We start from the raw sequence: 26,087 nt of genomic DNA on the forward strand, positions 1-26,087 counted from the left end.
GGATATTACACAAACCTTCCCTATACTTAATTCAACAACATGTCAAGTGTATAAAGATGACAGAGTGGTTGTTGGATTTTACAGAGAAAATAGCCATAAACACGGCCATTAAGGAAATTAACGCAGGGGTCATGACCCAGGCAGTTTCAAAATGCCACATCAATTTAACACGTTCTTCACGTCTCATCAGTTATGGCCATCCGCTGGCACAGTCTTCACAACTGAAAAAGACGGGGAAGAGGTTTCATCCAGTTTCCTTGTTGAAATTCGTCGACGATCTGATCAGAAGAATTGTAAAAAGATATAATATGACTGAAGTAGTCGTATTATGATCACTGGTCTGTCAGCTACTAGTACTGAAGGGTTTCTTCAAGGGGGGGGGGGGGGGGGGGGGGGGTAGTCTGCTCCCATCCCCCACCCACCCCACCCCCACCCCCAAAACAGTTCCTCAAAGATACTCACTGCACTACATCATTATTAGTGACTGATGTTGCTGCATTGGTTGCCTCTCAAACTCTGAATTGAATTCGAACTATTCAAACTATTATCATCAACTATTAATGTTTCAATGAATAAGCCCCACTGTATCTTAAGGAATTTCTGCCTAAATATCCAACATCGAAAAGGAAATAATATATATATATATATATATATATATATATATATATATATATATATATATATATATATATGTTGTTGTTATTGTTGTTGTTGTCGTCGTCGTCATCATCATCAATATTATTATTATTATTATTGTCGTCATCATCATCATCATCGTCATTGTTGATTTGTTGTGTAGCTTCACTTCCATACTGGTCCTGTGAAATGTACATATTGCCACAAACAAGACTGGAGTGCGTCGAGTTTAGCGCTATATTGAATTTCAGTTTTATCAGGGCATATCAGCTTGACGATTACCAGTATGGCGAAATCTACGAGAGCACGGGTATGGTGTTACGAAAGCTAGAAACACAATCAGTGCGAAACTGAGAGTCGAACCCATGAGCATAGGGTCGCATCTGTGCACGGCGAATTGAAATAGTTACAAATATTCCAGACACATCACGGCAGAGGCATATAAGACCTGTCAAGCCAACACTTTAACCCCAACGCTACCCCACTGTACACACACAAGAGCATCAACCGACATGCCATGCCATCTGAACACTGCCTTCGTGGTATAGTGGTAGAGCGTCCGCCCGGAGAGCGGAAGGTCCGGGGTTCGATCCCCGACCGCGTCATACCAAAAGACGTTAAAAGATGGTACTTGTTGTTACCCTGTCTGGCGCTTGGCATTAAGGGGCTAAAACAAGTACCGGTCGGCTCGGAGTCAGTATACTGTGTGGGATATTCATGTTAAACTGCGGTATGGTATCTCAGTGAGCTAGAACTATTAATCGGCATCAGTCCGGACTAGTACAAGCAGCCACACACACGCACACACACACACACACGTACATGCACGTCGCTATATAAGTGCAATAATCTTGGACGCGACGTTAAACCCCATTTCACCTCACCTCACCTCACCTCACCTCACCTCACCCATGTGAACACCCGGTGTGTTCAACATATTCGAAGCCAATAATCCAGGTGTCTATGGCAGCAGGAACTGTACAAAAGGCTAAACGATATTTGATTTGCGTTGTCTTGGCGAAAACATGAGCATGTCATCATTACTCGCCTACACCAATAACAGAGACGAGTTAAAAATCAAATAAAAAGAGAAGCTACGTCTTCCTTAGTCATGCGCTTATGCAAAGCCTTCCCCAAATGGCTTCAAATCTAATTAGAAAAACACGAGCCGCTTTCTGGTGGCCTGGTGATTGGCCCCAACCCTGTGTAAAGTACGTTTCCATTAGAACTTTACTGAGACCCACGTGGGTGTCGTTTGGATCCCCTCTAAAGTCATTTCTGAAATCAGAGGCCAATCTCCTCTTACTTACAGTCACATAAGATCAGCTCAAAGACAGCCTATCAGAGCAGGGTCGTAGCGTTTACGAATACTTTCGTTTTGCAACTGTTAGAGTTTTTGTAAGTTATTGATTAAATACCGTATTCCTGTATCAAAAGTTCGTTAATTGATCTGGCGGACGTTTGGGCCATCATGCATTGATGCAGACTCATTGTAAAACATTCAGTGCTGTAGGGGAGGGGTTTTCAATCAGACATAAGGCGAGGGTGGCGGGGAGATATGGTAAATATACATGTATTTATCTTTGGTTCACCGCATTGGGGTGCATCCGTGGTCTAGTTGATAGTTCTGGTTGTCACCCTGCCTGGTGCTCAATATCAAGGGGATAAAACATGGAAGCATTTTACGGCGTCCGAGTGATGTAGCACTATAAAACCGACTTGTACAAGCAGCCACGCCCACAGGTGCAAAAACGTCGCAATATAAGTGAAAAACATTCAACGCAACGATCAACCCAAGTCAAGTCCTCTCCTCAATAGCACTGTAATGTTTCAGCCCTAAATGAAGCAAGTCTAGATTTTCTAACAAGTGAATCACCCATGTCACTTGGTCTCCTTTTAAATTTAAATGGAGTTGTTTGTTTCTATCACAATAATATATTTTCAGAGACTAGGTGTTAGTCTACCCCAACCCCAGTTTTTGTTTCGATAGACTTGTACCCTTGATTAATAGCATTATACTCAGTTCATTAATATTGCGTGACATATTGGTTGTTTATCATACTGATAGAAATAGAACAATAGAAAATACTTTATACATCTACCCAATTAATACAACGGAAAGCAAAAAGCTTTATCAAACAGGCTTATTGGGGATAAACGAACGCAGCTTCCAAACATATTTGCCGACCTCTCACAAGCACACAATCCAAACTCGTCAACAGTGCTACCATCATAGCGGGAAATAACCTACCAAACACACACATATTTCGACCTAAGCTCCCCACAGCGAACGTCAGTAGTTCATTCGCACAGGTAAATATTTCAAAAGATTGAAAATATCTACGGTCTTTAATCGATTAAAAGAGTTTTTATTTTCTTCTCTACAACGCTGCAGCCAGTGAATATAATACCATACCGAATGACTCACCGGCACTGCTGGAGCGATGAAACATGTCATCGAGTGACGTGGTATGTGGACTTGACGCAAGAAATAAGTTGTTAGGAGCTCTTCCTGGTGTCTATTTGGGAAAGCTGACATGTGATGAACAATCTAAACATTACGTATTTGAATGACGCGGCATCGGTATATCATGCTGTGTTAGTGTGGTCACCTATCGTCTTATATGGTATTTATAACTGTTGTACTAGATCTTAAAGTACGACGCAGGTCAACGTCCAGGACGGCTATGTTATTCATCAGATGGCATGCGATTGTTTTAAGTATTAAGTATGTAAATGAGTGAATGAGTGAGGTGGGCAAAACGCCTGCTTTAACAGTATCCCATTTGTCACAGCATGTCAGATTGATGTGAATGAAAGCTCGATGGGATGGATACAGGTCTCAGGTATGGAGCTGACAAACCTAGAAACATTATCGGATCGAAACAGGATTCGAACCCACAATTATAAGTTACTGCGTGTCCAAGGGACACACCTCTACACAGCGAATTGCGTGCCTCAGACGACTGGGCCTCTCGTCCCTATGTATGCAGTGCTATCAACACTATTGTGCACTATGGGCCTATTTTGCCGTAAAGAAAAACAAATAAATGATTGGTTGATTGATATCAACAAGAGATACTCATAGATTACCTTAAAGTGAATGATGGTGTTTGATGTAACGCCGCTTTGAACATTATTACAGTTATGACAGCTTGATATGGGAGGAAAGTCCGAAGTGATGCAGACGTTTACCACACAGGTGAAACCAACAGACCTGGTTATCGTGTAGGCAAGTATAGAAACTTAAGCAAGATTTATCTGGGATGCGAACCCGCGATTAACGGCGCGCCTAAGTAACGCACAATACTGCACAGCAAATTGAGGCACTTTACCATCTGGACCACCCTATCGCTAATATCAAGGATAATCAGCAACTGATACACGACACAGGAGGAGTAGGGTAACATTGTTCAGTGTTTGTTTGTTTGTTTGTTTGTTTAACTTCGCACTCAGCAGTAGTCCAGCAATATGACAGCGGACAGTAAATTTCCGAGTCGGAACTAAACAATCAAGGGATTTACATCATGAGCATGGGTTTACACAGTTGCAATAAGACATGCATGAACCAAGTCAGCAAGCCTGACCACCACGACCCCGTTAGTCGACCACAAGCTTAGTTGCCCCTTATGACAAGCGTGGGTTGCTGAAGACCCGGATCTTCACAAGTCTGTTCGGTGAATGATTTGGGGTTTTATCCCCTCGTGCGAATTATCTCACTATTTTGGCAATATTATGTTTGGAAACACCACAAAATTGGCTTTACACAGTGTACATACGTGGGGAATAGAACCCAGGCCTGCAGTGTCATGAGCGAACACCTTAACTTTTTATGCTAAAATACCACACCATCGATGACGTAGATAATGGGTCTTTCATTCAACACAATACTTTACGGTATATATTACTCATAGCACACAGCTTGTTTTTAATATATCTCAATACCATACGACCTATGAGTCATGCCAGCTGAATAGTTTGGTTTATGTTTTTTTAACTTATCATATCCTTAAACAGTACTTGACAATGCATATAGCCATGTTTTACCTGTAAAGCGGTATTGAGAAGAAACTGTTGGTATGACTCATATTAGTTTGAAACCAACGTCTTGATTAATGATTAGTCTTCGTACGATTTGGCTGGTTACTAAAACAGTCTCGTGGTGATAGAATTACACTCTGTGACAAATGGATTAAAATATAATGTTCATAGAAACAGAAAACTGAAAGAAATTGAAAAGGAGCCCAATGTGATTGGAGATGCGGAACCTGAAGTAAATCTAGACTTGCATCATTTGGATCTTTTGCATTATAGTAAGGGCTGGGCGGAAGGTAAAATAATATGGTTTATTGACTGTGAGACAGGCTACTCCACCGCTTGTATTTTGAGTTAGACTAACATCTAGTCTCTGAAATGAACATGTCGTACAGAAAAAAACAGTTGTTCAGTTATCTTAATAGAAATATAATAAAAGGGAGCCCAGTTACTCTCTTCATTTTCATACTGCAGTAATCTAGACTTGCCAAACATTATAGACTTGCATGGGCTGTATTTGATATATATTTGTATCAGGGTCTGTAAGACAGACTAAAGCAAAGCATTTGAGTTCATTACAATCCGGTTCAGAAGTCGTGGGTCAAATCTAATTTTAAAATGTATACGATCTTTGAACCTACAGTTATGTTTGTAGACGACGTCTTTGTTGAATAGTCAACGTACAAAATACCTTTTAAACGATTCAGTTCATGTACGATGTCTATTGTTTGGGAACTATATAGTCTCTGTGCAAACAATGTCTGTTGTTTACAGATGATTCAGTGGGTGTTCCACATGTGCCAACAATTGTGTTATACATTTTACCGCTGTGCTAAAATAACGGTAACACATAACGTACATTGAAGATTTTACACTCCATGCGAAACAAACAGAGTTCTCCCATGACTACGGAAAAATGTATTAGTTAAATGAAACATGCATCACAATAAATACAAGCGGCACATCACTTGCTTATGAATCACTATCAAATACTGATGATACCGGGTGTGATAGATACATCAACACCTCCCTTCCATGGGTTACAGACAGGTGTCAATTTCAGAAATTGAAAAGTGTGTATTTTATTGGAAACAGATGTCACTAAGACTAGAGGGGAGTACAGATTAATTGGCAACCACTTAGACGATAGTGGGTTTAGTTGAATATTATACAATACTATCTTTTGATGCCATATTAGAATTTGAAATATGAGGATAAAAATCCTTTCTTCTCTCTCCGTTCTATACTATATATCCTTCCATCATGTGTTGTTCTCAATACTTGTCTTCAGAGACATTCTGCGCTATCGAAGACCTGCTTTTGTTTTGTGAGGCCCTGTGACTCTCTCTCTCTCTCTCTCTCTCTCTCTCTTTCTCTCTCTCTGTGATGTTTCGGGAAAGACACCGAGGGCCCGCATTTACATAACCAACCCCATTAGCCTATTTCTGCACGAGAGGGAAATTGATTAAATCACTACTAATTATTACAAAGTGGGTCAAAACGAGAAAGCTACTTCTTTTAGCGGAGCTGACATGGGTGCCACATAGTTCTTTGTGACAAGGCCATATTCCTACGCGGAACCTCACGACGTATTGATCTGCACCTGAAGCTTAACGTGAAGCTCTTTGAACTCGTCCACTGTAATAGTAGCTCCAAGTACAAGCAATGCGTCCTAATAATGTCACAATCTAAAGATTATTCTACTCATCTTAGTATCTTTCTTATATCAGTACTTTAGCGTAACTAGTAACACGTGGATATATTAAGTTGTTGTTTTTTAAATTGATAACAAACGTCTTCATAATGACAGTGGATTGTTAAATATCGTGAATTAAAAATTAAAAAGGTTAAAAACTATTTATATATTCAAATACAAAATGACGCTGTACATTCAACATCAATTCTGAATACTAAGTTCCATGAATACTGGTTGTTTGTCAGGGATCGAATACTAACTAGTTCACCTGATTGCAGTAACTTGTCACCAGTCACCTGAATGTAGTAATTTGTCACCTGAATGTAGTAACTTGTCACCAGTCACCTGAATGTTGTAACTTGTCACTTGAATGTAGTAACGTGTCACTAGTCACCTGACCCGTGAAGATCCGGGGTAGTATAGGTCTTTAGCAACCCATTCTTGTCGTAGGAGGCGACTAACGGGATCGGGTGGTCAGGCTCGCTGACATGATTGAAGCATGCCATCGATCCCAATTGCGTGTATCGATGCTCATGACATCAATCACTGGATTGTCTGGTCCAGACCAGATTATTTACAGACCGCCGTCAGATAGCTGGAATATTGCTGAGTGCGGCGTAAAACAACACACCAACCAACCAACACTAGTCACTTCTCCATTAGTCAGCTAATTGTAGTAACTTGTCACCAGTCACCTAAGTGTAGTAACTTGTCACCTGAATGTAGTAACTTGTCGCTGGTCACCTGATTTTAGTAACTTGTCACTAGTCACTTGAATGTAGTAACTTGTCAACAGTCACCTAAATGTAGTAACTTGTCATGTAAATGTAGTAACTTGTCACCAGTCACCTGAATGTAGTAACTTGTTACAGTCACATAAATGTAGTAACTTGTCACCAGTCACCTAAGTGTAGTAACTTGTCACCTGAATGTAGTAACTTGTCGCTGGTCACCTGATTTTAGTAACTTGTCACTAGTTACTTGAATGTAGTAACTTGTCAACAGTCACCTAAATGTAGTAACTTGTCATGTAAATGTAGTAACTTGTCACCAGTCACCTGAATGTAGTAACTTGTTACAGTCACATAAATGTAGTAACTTGTCACCAGTCACCTCAATGTAGCATCTTGTCATCAGTCACCTAAATGTGGCAACTTGTCACTGATACCCAGAATGTTAGCCTCTTGTCTCCAGTCAACTGGTCTCCCCAACCCTACTAGCCCCAGTCCCTTGATTACTCTCACTAACATTCATCTTCGTTTTAAAAATGCATCTACAAAATAAAATAATAACACCGAAATGGATCCTAGAACAATTGCTTAATTCCCTGGAGCTGAAGCAATCTGGGTGTGAGAGACAGATTTGAATTTCTTTGTATCAAGACTCCAAGACAGGGCTTAACGCGTCCAAGAGGCCCACTCCCAGAGGGGAGGATGCGTGGTTTATTCCCCCGCCTGTGCCATGTCGAGCTTGGCGTGTGTATATACACATAGGAAGTCGGCTCGTCTGTCCCTACTGACACACATACACAACCCAGCATCGCTGCAACCATGAATTAAGGATGTCGGCACCAGGTATACGAGGAATGCGTTGCCACTGAGGCAGTCGTTCATGAGAGAGATGACGTTATACTAAAAGAGATGGCGGTCTGTTGTGCTGATATCAAGAAAGACAGAGGACTGTTGTGCAGAGAGTGAAAGCAGGGTGTTGTGCTGAGAGAGATGACGGACTGTTGTGCTATGTGAGATGACGGACTGTTGTTATTTGTTGATGGTTCTGTACTGCTGGACGGTACAGAAATGAGTGTAAAAAAAAGTGAAGTGCCATATCAAATCGGCCCAGACTCAGTTTTTCAAGGAGAGGCTATCTGAACGACCACTGCATCGAGGTTATGTGCAGTGTGTTTAGAGGGTCCGCAACCCGGAGAGTCCTTTCGCTTGGATGAGGTCGGCTGGCCTGAAAAGTGAAACAGAAGGCTTTCTGTTTGCTGCTCAGGACCAGTCACTTCCCACTCGAAACCGTCAATGTGTAATTTAGCATGAAAATGTAAATATGAAATGTAGATTGTGTAATGTATTTAACAACACAGTGTCAGTGGATCAGGGTCAGTATCTTAAGCGATATGATGGTGTAGCTCGATTATTTTATTACCGTCTTTGCCATGCTTGTAGTTTTGACACAGAGGTCCATCCATGGTACGGCCAGAGTATATAGAGGGTGGCATGGAAAATGATACCTACAAAATTCTTTGGAATAGGTCATTTCTCACCAACCTCACCAAACATCGAGACTCATAAAGGATGACGCACCTGAGCGACTACCCAGAGAGCGAAGTGTTTCGACCCCCTGGCCGCGTCGGGGGTTCGATCCCCTGACCGCGTTATACCAAAAGACGTTAACAGATGGCACTTGTTGTTTCCCTGCCTGGCGTTCGGCATGAGTGAGTGAGTACGGTTTTGCGCCGCTTTTAGCAATATTCCAGCAATATCACGGCGGGGGACTCCAGAAATGGGCTTCACATATTGCACCCATGTCGGGAATCGAACCCGGGTCTTCGGCGTGACGAGCTCGAGCGAACGCTTTAACCACTAGGCTACCCGACCGACCGCGTTCGGCATGAAGGGGACAAAACAAGCACTGGTCAGCTCGAAGTCAGTAAACTGTGTCTGAGTGGGGTTAAAACATTTCCCCTCACCTCACATAACAGATCCGAGGCACACATGGATTAATATAATCGTCTAAATGAATAGCAAAATGTTTCGACCAAGATCAAACACCTGTTAGACGCTCGTCATTTCTTATACGCTATACACACCTTTCCCAGTCGACAATTTGAAGGTCATTGATCGTTTTCGGACACGCGACCTTTGGTGCCCCATAATCATTGATGATTCGTCGACAGAACACGTGGGCGTTCATCCAAAGCGATGTATTCAAAATATGTGTGAATGGAACAATGGCCATCTATTCGACCGGGAGCGGAAACGAGGAGTCACTTAGGTACGTAATGCAAAGAGAGGAAGTCTGTCTAGAGACGACTCGAGTTTAGCTATGCCGATGACGGATAAGGCGAATGATCGAGTACTACAATATGGACACCGGTCCGTGGCTGTTAATACCGTTGTCGTTAAGAATTACCTTCCTCGGTGTTTTTAAACCAAACCCCCCGAGTCGAATATGTATCGGTGGTTTTATAGGTTACCAAGTGCATGTCGGTGGTGGTGTAATTGATATGTCTCGGTCAGTATAAAAGTTAATTGTAGAAATCGATGGTTTTGGCGAGCGAGTGGGCGAAGGAGCTTTAGGCAATACTTCCGCAATATCACGGCACTGGATACCTGATATTGGCTTCACACATTGTACCCATGTGGGGAATCGAACCCGGTCCTTCGGAGTGACGAGCGAACGCTTTAACCACTAGTCCTCCCCACCGCGATGGTTTTCTATAAAAAGTATACTAGTATATGTGTTGTCTTACAGGTTAAATGCAAATATGGGAAGATCTTGAATGTGAATGGAAAACTTGGGAGTGGAGATGGTGAGAATTAGGCGAATAATTAGTGTCATAAGAATGGTCCATGGCTGGATTGCGTTATACGGTCGGGTAGCCTAGTGGTTAAAGCGTTCGCTCGTCACGCCGAAGACCCGGGTTCGATTCCCGACATGGGTACAATGTGTGAAGCCCATTTCTTGTGTCCCCCGCCGTGATATTGCTGGAATATTGCTAAAAGCGGCGTAAAACCATACTCACTTACTGTCACTTTCTTAACTATGGCTGATTCTGCAGCTGGCGCGAACATTAACCCATATGAGAATCTAATTGATTTCCTGAAGACGATTTTATAACAAACATCAATATACCACTCATAAATCTTTCAAACACGCTTGAAAATACACCTTCGCGTGTATTTTGTGGAATATATATTATGTATCAGCTTAAAACCTATTCTACCAAACAAATTTGTAATTTAATATTTCGCCAGGAAATAAGACTTCGCATTTTTAAATGTCATTTTGTTTCCATTCAAATGGCGCAGAGATCTGTTGTCGTGCCAGGGGGGTCCAGCGCGATGTGCACATGCAACATGAGATCCCATTTCTTCTCTCGCAAGCGAAAAAAAGCGTCTGTACTCTGCGTCCAGTTCGCTAGTAGATGGGCGTGCACCGACATACATTCCACACGATGTTTATGTCTGAACGAGAAACGGTGATGACGAAACGAGCTCCGTTGACGCCAATGTTAATATGAAGACTACGCCACTGCGCTCACTGTTACAACTCCGGCAAAGACGTGTGGCTAAATGTGTGAGAAATGAGACTAAACGGAGAGAGGTGGGTAGAGTAGGGAGGGGGAGGCGGTTAGAAGGAGAGACATGGGTGGATGGAGAGATAGGTGGATGAAGGAGAGACAGCTCATAGATGGAGAGACAGGTGGTAGATGGAGATTCGGCTGATAGATAGAGAGTACTGGTGGTAGATTGAGTTACAGGTGATAGATGATAGACGGGTGGATAGATAGACATATAGGTGGATGGAGAGATAGGTGGTAGATGGAGAGACAGGTGGGTGATGGAGAGACTGGTGACAGATGGAGAGATAAGTTGATGATTGAGAGACAGGTAATAGGTGAGAGAGATGGAGAGACAGGTGGTAGATGAGAGATAGGTGGTAGATGGAGAGACAGGTGGGTGATGGAGAGACTGGTGACAGATGGAGAGACAAGTGGATGATTGAGAGACAGGTAATAGGTGAGAGAGATGGAGAGACAGGTGGTAGATGGAGAGATAGGTGGTAGATGAGAGACAGGTGGGTGATGGAGAGACTGGTGACAGATGGAGATACGGGTGTTAGATGGAGAGACAGGTGATAGATGTAGACACAGGTGGTAGATGGAGAGATAGATGATAGATGGAGAGACAGGTGGTAGATGGAGAGATAGGTGGTAGATGGAGAGACGGTGACAGATGGAGATACAGGTGTTAGATGGAGAGACAGGTGATAGATGTAGAGACAGGTGTTAGATGGAGAGACGGGTGATAGATTAGACACAGTTGGGTGATGGAGATATGTATGTTAGATGGAGAGACATGTGATAGATGGAGACTACTGGTGAGAGCTTGGTGATTGAGAGACAGGAGGGTGATGGAGAGGCAGGTGATAGATGGAGAGACGGGTGATAAATTAGAGACAGGTGATAGATGGAGAGACAGGTGATAGATGAAGAGACAGGCGGGTGATGGAGAGACAGGTGATAGATGGAGAGTACTGGCGGGTGATGGAGAGACAGGTGATAGATGAGAGACAGGTGATAGATGAAGAGACAGGCGGGTGATGGAGAGACAGGTGATAGACACAGAGACAAGTGGGTGATGGAGAGACAGGTGATAGATGAGAGACAGGTGATAGATACAGAGACAAGTGGGTGATGGAGAGACGTGATAGATGAGAGACAGGTGATAGATGAGAGACAGGTGATAGATACAGAGACAAGTGGATGATGGAGAGACAGGTGATAGACGAGAGACAGGTGATAGATGAGAGACAGGTGATAGATGAGAGACAGGTGATAGACGAGAGATAGGTGATAGATGGAGAGACAGGTGATAGATGGAGAGACGGGTGATAGATGGAGAGACAGGTGGGTGATGGAAAGACAGGTGAGAGATGGGTGGATGATGGAGAGGCGAGGTGATAGACGAGAGGCAGGTGATAGGTTGAGAGACAGGTGTTAGATGGAGAGACAAGTGGGTGATTGAGAGACAGGTGATAGATGGACAGACAGGCGTTAGATTGAGAGACAGGTGATAGATGGAGACTACTGGTGAGAGTTTGGTGATTGAGAGACAGGAGGGTGATGGAGAGGCAGGTGATAGATGGAGAGACGGGTGATAAATTAGAGACAGGTGATAGATGAAGAGACAGACGGATGATGGAGAGACAGGTGATAGATTGAGAGACAGATGGGTGATGGAGAGACAGGTGATAGGTGGAGAGACAGGCGTTAGATTGAGAGACAGGTGATAGATGGAGACTACTGGTGAGAGTTTGGTGATTAAAAGACAGGAGGGTGATGGAGAGGCAGGTGATAGATGGAGAGACGGGTGATAAATTAGAGACAGGTGATAGATGAAGAGACAGACGGATGATGGAGAGACAGGTGATAGATTGAGAGACAGGTGATAGATTGAGAGACAGGTGATAGATGGAGAGACAGGTGATAGATGGAGACTACTGGTGAGAGTTTGGTGATTGAGAGACAGGTGGGTGATGGAGAGACAGGTGATAGGTGGAGAGACAGGTGTTCTATGGAGGGACAGGTGATAGATGGAGAGACGGGTCAAAGATGGAGAGACGGGTGATAGATGGAGAGACAGGTGATAGATGGAGAAACAGGCGATAAGTATAGAGACAGGTGTTCTATGGAGAGACAGGAGGTAGCTGGAGGGACAGGTGATAGATGAGAGACAGGTATTAGATGGAGAGACATGTGATAGATGGAGAGACAGGTGGGTGATGGAGAGATAGGTGATAGATGGAGAGACAGGTGGGTGATGGAAAGACAGGTGATAGATGGAGAGACAGGTGATAGATGGAGAGACAGGTGATAGATGGGGAGACAGGTGATAGATTGAGAGTCAGGTGATAGAAGGAGAGACAGGTGGGTGATGGAGAGACAGGTGATAGGTGGAGAGACAGGTGTTCTATGGAGGGACAGGTGATAGATGGAGAGATGGGTGACAGATGGAGAGACAGGTGATCGATGGAGAAACAGGCGATAAGTGGTGATAGATGAGAGACAGGTATTAGATGGAGAGACAGGTGATAGATGAGAGACAGGTGGTAGATGGAGAGACAGGTGATAGATGGAGAAACAGGCGATAAGTGTAGAGACAGGTGTTCTATGGAGAGACAGGAGGTAGATGGAGGGACAGGTGATAGATGAGAGACAGGTATTAGATGGAGAGGTAGGTGATGGATTGAGAGACAGGGGGGTGATGGAAAGACAGGTGATAGATGGAGAGACAGGTATTAGATGGAGAGACAGGTGATAGATGAGAGACAGGTGGTAGATGGAGAGACAGGTGATAGATGGAGAAACAGGTGATAAGTGTAGAGACAGGTGTTCTATGGAGAGACAGGAGGTAGATGGAGGGACAGGTGATAGATGAGAGACAGGTATTAGATGGAGAGGTAGGTGATGGATTGAGAGACAGGGAGGTGATGGAAAGACAGGTGATAGATGGAGAGACAGGTGGGTGATGGAGAGATAGGTGATAGATGGAGAGACAGGTGGGTGATGGAAAGACGGGTGATAGATAGAGAGACAGGTGGGTGATGGAGTGACAGTTGATAGATGTACAGACAGGAGATAGATGAGAGACGGATGATAGACGAGAGACAGCGATGGTGATGGAGAGACAGGTGATAGATGGAGAGACAGGTGATAGATGGAGAGACAGGTGGTAGATGGAGAGACAGGTGATAGATGGAGAGACAGGTGGGTGATGGATGGAGAGACAGGTGGGTGATGGAGAGACAGGTGATAGATGGAGAGACAGGTGGGTGATGGAGAGACAGGTGATAGATGGAGAGACAGATGATAGATGAGAGACAGGTGACAGATGAGAGATGGATGATAGATGAGAGACAGGTTGGTGATGGAGAGACAGGTGATAGATGAGAGACAGGTGATAGATGGAGAGACAGATGCTAGATTGAGAGACAGGTGATAGGTGGAGAGACATGTGTTCTATGGGGAGACAGGTGGGTGATGGAGGGACAGGTGGTAGATGGAGAGTACTGGTGGTAGATTGAGTAACAGGTGATAGATGCAGTGACAGGTGTGAGTGGAAATACAGGTGGGTTGGTGGAGAGACAGATGGATGATGCAGAGACAGGTAGTAGATTGAGAGACGGGTGTGTGATGGAGAGACAGGTGTGTGTGATGGAGAGACAGGTGATAGATGGAGAAACAGATGGATTATGTAGAGACAGGTAGAAGATTGAGGCTGTGTGATGGAGATATACACGATAATGATAGTCCGATACCGAACCCAATTCTAATCCCACGGGTGGTTGGAACTAACGTATTTGAGAGTTCCTCAGCTTCCGAAACACAAGGTGTTCCTTGAATTTCTTCTGTAAAATGTGAAAAAAACATGTATATACCAGGTATAATAAAATCATTCAAATCAATGACTTGAACAACACCCTCCGGATTGTACTCTCGGGGAGGAACTCTGGTATACATGGTGTCCTCGTGTCTAGCGGACTTCGCACACGTGTCACCTTGTCACTGTTTAGGACTGGATTAAAGCGTATATCAATAAATTGATATGCATAGTAAAACATAATCCTGGAAAATCAATACTGGAAGTGTGTGGGTTTTGTGCAAGTTATGCTTGTGGCGCTTGCCTGTCATATGGGGCATGCGTTGGGGGTAATGTGGGGGTCGGGCGTCGCAGGAAGAGGGGGTGATGGAGTGAGTGAGTTGGGTTAACGCCGCTTTTAACAGTATTCCAGTTATATCACGGCGTGTCAGCATAATGTGGGAGGAAAGCCCGAATTGATGCAGGTGTCAGACGTTTACCACTTCGGTGAAACCCACGAGCACGGGTATGGTGCTGACAAACCTAGAAACATAATCGGGGCGAGCCTGGTTGCGAACCCACAATCATAGGTTTCTGGCATACCCAAGGGACGCAACTCTGCACAGCTAATCGCGGCGCCTTAGACGACTGGGCCACCCGTGCCCCCAGAGAGAAAGAGAAAGAGAGAGAGGGAGAGAGAGATAGAGAGGGTCAATGTTTCCGTCGTTGTCAAAGTTGCTTGTGTCACACTGCCATCAAGATTCATCACTAAATCAACTTTCACTAAGAATATATTCACATTGCTATTTATCCATACTGACAAGCTATTCAAAATATAAACTAACCCCCTGAAGATTACACTGCGGTCCCTCAATAAAGAGGACGTATTCATATGATGTCAGCCACTTCACAGGATCTATTTACATATGGTCCATAAATACTAGAATCTAGGACATATATTCATAGTTTTAAATATAAAACTACCTGGTCTTGTGGAATTGTAGCTGAAATATCTAATTTCAAAACAAAATCCCAGCCACAACCCTCACCCCAAAACCCACCCCGCCCCCAGAATATCAAATGGCCCGTCCCTAATGCCTGCCATTCCGATGATCTACTCACACTGCCGCCCATCCACTCGGATGTTTAATGTACACCCATGACTATCACACTGAGGATATATTCACATAATGTCTAGCATATAGAAGATCTATTCACATGATGTCTACCAGCACAGAGCCTATACACATGACGTCAGAATCTATTCACATGTCTACTAACACACAGAATCCATTCTCTTGATATCTATAACATCGAGGATATATTCACATGATATCTACCAGAACACAGGATATATTCACGTGTCTACCAGAACACTGGAACTATTTACATGTCTACCAGTACACAGGAGATATTCACATGTCTAAAAGTACACAGGGTATATACACATGTCTACCAGTCCACAGGAACTATTCGCATGTCTACCAGGACACTGGAACTATTTACATGTCTACAAGTACACAGGATATATTAACATGGTGTCTACCAGTACACAGGATATATACACATGTCTACCAGTACACAGGATATATACACATGTCTACCAGTGCACAGGATATATTCACATGTCTACCAGTACACAGGACATATTCACATGTCTACCAGTACACAGGATATATCCATAAGTCTACCAGGACACTGGAACTATTTACATGCCTACCAGTACACAGGATATATTAACATTGTGTCTACCAGTACACAGGATATATACACATGTCTACCAGTGTGTAGGATATATTTACATTTCTACCAATACACAGGATATATCCACATGTATATCAGTACACAGGACATATTCACATGTCTACCAGTACAAAGGATATGTCCACATGTCTACCAGTACACAGGACATGTCCACATGTCTACCACTACACAGGACATGTCCACATGTCTACCACTACACAGGATATATTCACATGATGTCTACCAGTACACAGGATATATCCACATGTCTACCAGTACACAGGACATGTCCACATGTCTACCACTACACAGGATATATTCACATGATGTCTACCAGTACACAGGATATATCCACATGTCTACCAGTACACAGAACATGTCCACATGTCTACCAGTACACAGGACATGTCCACATGTCTACCACTACACAGGATATATTCACATGATGTCTACAAGTACACAGGATATATCCACATGTCTACCAGTACACAGGACATATTCACATGTCTATCAGTAGATAGGATATATGATGCATTCACATGATGCATTCAATACCACATCAATTCACATGATGTCTACCCTAACGAGGATCTATTTACATGATATCTACCCTAACGAGGATCTATTTACATGGTGTCTACCCTACCGAGGATCTATTTCCATGGTGTCTACCCTATCAAGGATCTATTTACATGGTGTCTACCCTACCAAGGATCTATTTATATGGTGTCTACCCTACCGAGGATCTATTTACATGGTGTCTACCCTACCGAGGATCTATTTACATGGTGTCTACCCTACCAAAGATCTATTTACATGGTGTCTACCTAACCAAGGATCTATTTACATGGTGTCTACCCTACCAAAGATCTATTTACATGGTGTCTACCCTACCGAGGATCTATTTACATGGTGTTTACCCTACCGAGGATCTATTTACATGGTGTCTACCAACGCACAAGACCTATTCACATGATATTTACCATACCAAGGATCAATTCACATGTGTATCAACACGCAGAATCTATTCACATAATGGCTACTATACGGAGAATCTATTACACGATGCATTCAATAACGAGGATTGAACCACATTATGTCCACTATATCGAGGATCTATTCCCAGGATATATTCAATACCAAGAATCTATTCACATCATGTATACCATGCCAAGGATCTATTAACATGGTGTCTACCAACACACAAGACCTATTCACATGACATTTACCATACCAAGGATCAATCACATGATGCATTCTCTATAGAGGATTAATGCACATGATGTATTCAATATCGGGGATCAATCCACAACATTATTTCAACCATACCTAGGATGTATTCGCATGATGTCTATCAACACACAGGAACTATTCACATAATGTATGTCAACACTCGGGATCTATTCACATGATATCTATCTACACACAGGAACTATTCACGTGATGTCTGTCAACACTCGGGATCTATTCACATGATATCTATCTACACACAGGAACTGTTCACATAATGTCTGTCAACAATCGGGATCTATTCACATGATATCTATCTACACACAGGAACTATTCACGTGATGTCTGTCAACACTCGGGATCTATTCACATGATATCTATCTACACACAGGAACTATTCACATATTGTCTGTCAACACTCGGGATCTATTCACATGGTATATATCTACACACGGGAACTATTCACATGATGTCTGTCAACACTCGGGATCTATTCACATGGTATATATCTACACACGGGAACTATTCACATGATGTCTGTCAACACTCGGGATTTATTCACATGGTATATATCTACACACAGGAACTATTCACATGATGTCTGTCAACACTCGGGATCTATTCACATGGTATATATCTACACACGAGAACTATTCACATGATGTTTGTCAACCCTCAGGATCTTTTCACATGATATCTATCTACACACAGGAACTATTCACATGATGTATGTCAACACTCGGGACCTATTCACACTTCTCTCTATCCACTCTGACAATATGTTTACGCTGACGTTCATCCTTAATTAGCTTCAAATCAATAACCGGCATACACCATGTCAACATGATCAATTAATCCTCCAACTCACTGCACAATGTACACCACGTACAAACGAAGATAATTATATCTAGAAATAGCTGATAAAACATAAATCCTTTTTCCTCCGATCTATTTATTTAGGTCGCCATGTCAATGATGATATCAATTTTTCCACAGCGTAAATTGTGGATAACCCTTCCAAACAAACTAAACAAATACCCAATACACGTCCAATCGACCCGATACACGTCCAGCGATCATTGAATTTACGAAGGTCGAAACACGCACCGGGTAACAGCTGACGGACCTGAAATCGACACAGATCTTCGCAACTATGTTAATCTGCTTGCGACATGACATCGCAGAACGTTGTCAATATGCGGTGGTGTATCTGTCTCAGGGTCGTCGTTACATGCATGACAAGTCGTATGTCACATCTGTCCATCAAACGCGGGGGCAGGGGCATATTAATGTATGTGACATTGTGATATTGTTTGTTTCAGCGCGTGCCATTGAAAACGAAAGGGTCGGTTGTGTATACATCAACGTATATATTTCTCCCTGAAACATAACATTTCAGTCCTAAAACCTTGAAAGAAATAATACAACATTCAGTAAATCACTTCCCCTATAAAACAAATTACACATGAAAATGTACCGTTAGACATATACAATGATAAAAAGCATAGACGTGATTTTGACATCAAAGCAACGTTTGTCTTAATAAACAGCTGCTGAAACGATCGTTTGATACATTATACACCATTGCCCCCCCACGCTACAAATGATTGACCATTTTGTAAATCAAACCTGCTATCTGATGTTATTGATAACGGTGATGAAGAGGACTAGCCTCGTGGACGACTTTATGTCATCCATTTGCATGGCAACCTTGACCGAGGAATAGGCCGCCAGGTGTTCGGGGGATCTTCTCTCGGTGATGGCTCAGGTCAACGCCAATTAAGAACACCAGGGGGGGAATTGGGCAGAAACGCCACGGGGGAGGGGCAGTATAGTTATGATGTTGTCCAGATTGACTGTTACTGAATGAGCACTGCTAACTAGCTCGCTCTCACATTAGCATAATGAAAAGATGTGAAATCATTCAACATCGCCAACACATGTGCTAGAGCTGTCGCAATGATCACTCGGTTCAATATACCCATTCGGCCCAGAAATCCCTGCATTCAACTTATCCCTATTGACACCGTGGGTTATGTAGCTTGGTATCGGGGAACCGGCAGATCCACTAGCGTGTTGTTGGATATAGTCATCAGGATTTCCTACCCTCGAGAAATGCCCAGCAAGCGGCCATGATGCGAAGGAATCGACCGGTTTTGCCAAAGCATTGACAAGCTTGTACTGATTGCACATGAAGAATGAATGAAAAAATACATCGAGATCTCCATGAAGATTCCAACATCCTCGTTATGGTTCAAATTCCCATTTAGGCTGCTAAGCCAGCCCATATCGGCAGGCAAGCTGTCGTCTGCTACTGCTCCGATCTATACGATCATCTGTTCCTAAGAGGAAGCTTATGGGTGAACGCCATGTGTTTAGGCACGAATGGTGTATGTCAGCTTGTTGTTGTGGTCTAACGTCCCGGCATGTGTTGATGAAATATAACCCTCAACATCAGTCACAGCACAAACAACACGAATAATATCAGGACACTTTCCCGACGAACTGGAATCGGTTTCGGCGGAACGTCAGAACGAATTGACAACACTATCATTATAAATGCTATTATTAATGGAATATAGGCCAAAGCTGTATGGGGAAAATGTGCTGTTATTTCATGGACGATGCTAGGCCACCTGTCGTTCTCCATTGATAGTTCTCTCGGTAGCTATGGCAACAGATATGTGAGTATGACCCCGATGAGGGCTTGTGTATTGTAGAATGTACTTACCGAGTATACCTCTATTACGACCCGTGGTCGCTGATCAATCCATCCTTGCCTTGATGATTAGCTATCCTCTGTATACATCCAAAACCGTGGCTTCAGCTTTCACAATTCGCTTCCCTCGTTTTGCTGCTTGAGTACATCTACCCAATACATAAGTTTACTGTAGTCCAAGAAAATCTAAGTCGGGAAAATAACACATAGCAAATATACAGATTCGATAGGAAAAAACCTGTGCATAAATCACCTCGGAGTGAAAGCGAGGCCGACTACAACGCGTGCAGTCTTGACGCTCGCGGAGCCGAGGGAGGAAGCAGCAAGGTTACTCGAGAGGGACTCGGCAATTCCCGGCTCTGCTCGCCGGCATCGATTCAGCAAGGTCTGATTATGATAATGAGACGCGAATAACTAGCATCCAGTGTTACTGTCAATCGAACTCTGAACAAGTGGGTTGCTTCCAGCGAAACGTGCACTCGTGACGGGCGGCCAGCGGGTCGTTGGAAGTCGTGTCACCGCTGTTTATGACGGCTGCTACTGGTTTTAATTAATACCTAATTTTGTTTCCTAGAGTAAACGCGTGGCAGGAATGTTTGGATGATTAAACCTTTTCCATCCTCATGTGATGTTTACAATTTATAAGTATGGTATGAGTGTATTGTTTTTTGTATTCAAATATTAAAATAAACGATATTCATTACTTTCTTTAACAGAGCGAGGAATGTGTTTGTTGTGCGGAAAAATAATAAATAGCTGCATGAATATTCAATATGTTTAATTATTGTAAAACGATAGATAGCCTACTTTATCATTGTTGTTTCGAAAAAATACTAAATGCCTATTTAGAATGTATCCATTCAGCGGATCCGGGGGGGGGGGGGGGGGTGAGGGGGGTGAGGGGTACACGATCTACCCAACCACCCAAACTTCAATTCATCCGTATGTTCTACACATCCGGACATATACAGCAACAAGAAAACGATGACATACAGTACAGAAAAAATCATGTTTAAACAAGTAATAAAGTGTTGAAATTCGATATTTGAAACAATTTCCTTAAAATACTTTCACTAACTACAGAGTATATAACGTAGGGACCGGCCAAATGACATCATGAGGGGGCTGGCATTTGGTATGGGGACTGGATATTTTTTTCAGCAAAAGCTGCAAAACGAGATATGTTATTATTTTTAAAAAATAATTTTAAAAACTTGCAACAATGTAATTTTGTGCCAGGCAACTTCTTGTTTTACAACAGACGGAAGCATGATTAATCCCCCCCCCCCCCCCCCCCCCATATATATATATATATATGTTATTTTGCAGACTTGTATATGTTGTATAGTATTGTATTGTATTGTATTGTGTATATCTATTGAGAGATGTTGTATTACTATTGGCTGAACATAATCAACATAATGTCACTACTGTAGAGAATAAACACCAATGTCAGGTGAACTGTACTTTATAACAAAACCCTTTGAAACACAATGAAATATTTTTTGTTCAGAAAAAAATTATTAATTAATGAAATACGTAGGACTTCTTGCAGCTTTGAGCTTATATTCATTACAGTTTCATTTTAGATGGAAATACATTGAGTGTTGAACATAACAACACTATATTTCATATTATAAATACTGTCCAAGGTATCACACTTCTTTGTATATAGCACTTAACGTCGGTACTCTTCGTAAAATGTTTGATGTCAACACATAGTCTACACATCCCGAATAAAATCAATAAAGAAATATATGTGTGAGTATGAGTCATTCGAGGCTACTATGACATCAAGGATAAACTCCGGGATAGTGTACACTTGAAATGAAGAAGAAAGAAAGATACATCCGTCTTACTTGTCACTGATTAGTCGCAATGGCAACAGCGCCTTTGATTTTATTTCGTGACTAAACCAACCAGGACTGAGAGATCATAAAGTCTCCCCATATACTGGAATGAGTTTATGTTTTGGTTGGTTGGTTTGTTGTTTAACGCCGCACTCAGCAATATTCCAGCTATATGAATGCGGTCTGTAAATATTCGAGTCTGGACCAGACAATCCAGTGATTAATATCATGAGCATCGATCCACGCAATCGGGATGATGACATGCATCAACCAAGTCAGCGAGCCTGACCATCCGATCCCGTTTGTCGCCTCTTACGACAAGCATAGTCGCCTTTTACGGCAAGCATGGGTTGAACTACATATTAGTTATATCGCGACGTGTCAACTTAAACTGAGAGGAAAATCCGAAGTGATGCAGGTTTTAGAAATTTATAACCGGTGAAATCACGACCACGGTGCTGTCAAACCTAGAATCAACAAGACGAAACTGGGATTCGAACTGACGATCATAGGTTTCTGGCCCGCCTAAGGGACACAACCCTGCAGAGCGATTTGTGACGCCTTAGACGCCCCTTCCCCACCTTGAACATATACACCATCGCAAAACTATAGATATACGTGGGTCATATGAGTTACATGTACAAGAAACTTGCTCTCTTATACCTCGGATCAAAGTATATGCAAACTACGTTTATAACGAACACGCTTATAACGAACTGACCAATATAATGAACTCATCTTTTTGTCCCGGCCATTTGTTGTATATATGCTTTATATGCTTGTAACGAACTACGGTTATTACGAACTAAAATTAGTGGTCCCTTTGAGTTCGTTATAACCGTAGTTTACTGTATATGAAAACAATATATGTGTTGTAAAAACTGAAATTGTTGTCGAATTATTTTTATAACCTCAAATTAAAGGCATTTCTAAGTTGCATACACATTATAACAACAATGCTAAAGTTATCATCCTATTCAAATTATTTGTTAAAACGTTTAAAATCCGGGTTTGAACGAAGTATCCGTGTGCGTGTCACGCGATTAAAGATAAAAAAAACTTTTCCGTTTCGCGTGGAAATGGACATCATGAATTTTCCTCCCAAAGCTGTCAATCATTGCAGTTCATTTCAAACAGAATCTGTTTATTTACCTGACTGTCTGACAGTGCATGTTGAGTTCTTGAGTGAGTGTGGTTTTACGCCACTTTTAACTATAATCCAGCAATATCACGGCGCGGAACACCAGAAAAGTCTTTCACACATTATACCCATATGGGGGATCGAACCCGGGGCCTTGGCGTGACGAGGGAATGCTACAATGTAAAAATGTGTTTAGTGTGTAAACACAGAAAAGACATGTTTAGATCAACACTTGATTAGGAATGTGTTTTCATCATAAAAGGAATGCAAATTTAATGTGTTCTATCTAAACGCATTTAGGTCTAAACACATTATATCAGCTATCGTCTAACAGCCTCAGCATCACCTTAACACAAGATCCCCATAATATAAACATGTTCGGAATTTAAACACGTTAAAACATGTTTAGATTTTAAACATGTTTCCACCAGGACTTACAACGAATTTAGCACAATATTAACATAAAATGTACAACTTAAAAATAAAATTGTGACTAGGACAATTGACACTTGTGACGACAACAGTCTCTGAAATACAGATGCTAGCGGAAGGACAGATGCCCAGAGGATGGAGGATGCGTATCCCAGCGAAGTTTAAAAAATCTTTGTTTTCATAAATGTATTGTTGCTGTGTGACTTATAGTATTTCTCTCATACAGGAAGCAGACAATGAAAGTATATTTGATAACTACGATAGACCCTTAACGTGTTTAGTTACCAAGTTACCACCACCCATCCACACTCAAATTAATCAAGAGCTTTTAACAGTCATATCAAACTTTTAATTTTAGATATATTTTCAAACCCCCATATTTTAGAGCCGGGTAGGATGGGGCCAACGAGTGCATCAAATCAATTGAAACTGGCATTGTATTAAGAGATTAACATATCTTGATCTGGATAGTGCATTGCTTTGTTGGTCTTTCCACATGACGACTTTTTGGTTTCAATACATTTGCGCTTATTACTGAAGATTACACCGGAGATATATATCAACATTATGTCATGGGATATTATTAAGTAAAATAATTGTTGATAGTCTCGCTCTGTTCCACCAATATAACGAATTTCCATTCTGCATAATACACATAACTGAGATGAACAGGTGTTTGGGAAGTAACTGAGATGAACACGTGTGTGGGAAGTAACTGAGATGAATACGTGTTTGAGAATTAACTGAGATTAACACGTGTTTTGGAAGTAACTGAGATGAACACGTTTTTGGGACGTAACTGACATTAACACGCATTTGGGAAGTAACTGAGATTAACACGTGTTTGAGAATTAACTGAGATTAACACGTGTTTGGGAAGTAACTGATTTTAACACGTGTTTGAGAATTAACTGAGATTAACACGTGTTTTGGAAGTAACTGAGATCAACAGGTATTTGGGAAGTAACTGAGATTATCACGTGTTTGGGAAGTTACCGAATTCAACACGTGTTTCGTAAGTAACTGAGATTAAAGGATGTTTGGGAAGTAACTTAGATTAACAGGTGTTTGGGAAGTAACTGAGATTAACAGGTGTGAGGGAAGTAACTGAGATTAATACGTGTTTGGGAAGTAACTGAGATTAACAGATGTTTGGGAATTAACTGAGATTAATACGTGTTTGGGAATTAACTGAGATTAACACGTGTTTGGGAAGTAATTGAGATTAACACGTGTTTGGGAAGTAACTGAGATTAACACGTGTTTGGGAAGTAACTTAGATTAACAGGTGTTTGGGAAGTAACTGAGATTAATACATGTTTGGGAAGTAACTGAGATTAACAGGTATTTGGGAAGTAACTGAGATTAACACGTGTTTGGGAAGTAACTGAGATTAACAGGTGTTTGGGAAGCAACTGAGATTAACAGGTATTTGGGAAGTAACTGAGATTATCACGTGTTTGGGAAGTAACTGAGATTAACATATGTTTGGGAAGTAACTGAGATTAACACGTGTTTGGGAAGTAACTTAGATTAACAGGTGTGTGGGAAGTAACTGAGATTAACAGATGTTTGGGAAGTAACTGAGATTAACACGTGTTTGGGAATTAACTGAGATTAACATGTATTTGGGAAGTAACTGAGATTAACACGTGTTTGGGAAGTAACTGAGATTAACAGGTGTTTGGGAAGTAACTGAGATTAACAGGTATTTTGGAAGTAACTGAGATTAACACGTGTTTGGGAAGTAATTGAGATGAACACGTATTTTGGGACGTAACTGAGATTATAACGTGTTTGGGAAGTAATTGAGATTAACACGTGTTTGGGACGTAACTGAGATTAACACGCGTTTTGGGTAGTAACCGAATTCAACACGTGTTTGGAAAGTTACTGAGATTAACAGGCGTTCGAGAAGTAGCTGAGATTAACACGTATTTGGGAAGTAACTGAGATTAACACGTATTTGGGACGTAACTGAGATTAACAGGTGTTTGGGAAGTAACTGAGATCAACACGTGTTTTGGGAAGTAACTGAGATCATCACGTGTTTGGGAAGTAATTGAGATTTATACGTGTTTGGGAAGTAATTGAGATCAACACGTGTTTGGGAAGTAATTGAGATCATCACGTGTTTAGGAAGTAATTGAGATTAACACGTGTTTAGGAATTAACTGAGATTAACATGTGTTTGGGAAGTAACTGAGATCAACACGTGTTTGGGAAGTAACTGATCATGAGATCAACACGTGTTTGGGAAGTAACTGAGATTAACATGTGTTTGGGAAGTAACTGAGATCAACACGTGTTTGGGAAGTAACTGATTATGAGATCAACACGTGTTTTGGAAGTAACTGAGATTAACATGTGTTTGGGAAGTAACTGAGATCAACACGTGTTTGGGAAGTAACTGATCATGAGATCAACACGTGTTTGGGAAGTAACTGAGATTAACATGTGTTTGGGAAGTAACTGAGATCAACACGTGTTTGGGAAGTAACTGATTATGAGATCA

The 26,087-nt window shown here is 41.9% G+C and overlaps 1 protein-coding gene across 1 annotated transcript in view; it reads right to left on the minus strand.

Annotated features, from left to right (window-relative positions):
- The window catches only part of LOC139478585 (regulator of G-protein signaling rgs-2-like), a 123,243-nt gene extending 102,783 nt beyond the window's left edge, over positions 1-20,460 (minus strand). The window contains exon 1 of the mRNA XM_071261127.1: positions 20,162-20,460. The gene's annotated coding sequence lies outside the window, so the exon portion shown is untranslated. The remainder of the gene's footprint in view (positions 1-20,161) is intronic.
- Positions 20,461-26,087: the final 5,627 nt, after the last annotated feature.

The sequence above is a fragment of the Haliotis cracherodii genome, unplaced genomic scaffold (assembly GCF_022045235.1).
Source record: "Haliotis cracherodii isolate W230 unplaced genomic scaffold, xgHalCrac1.p SCAF_4, whole genome shotgun sequence".
In the NCBI taxonomy this organism is placed as follows: Eukaryota; Metazoa; Mollusca; class Gastropoda; order Lepetellida; family Haliotidae; genus Haliotis; species Haliotis cracherodii.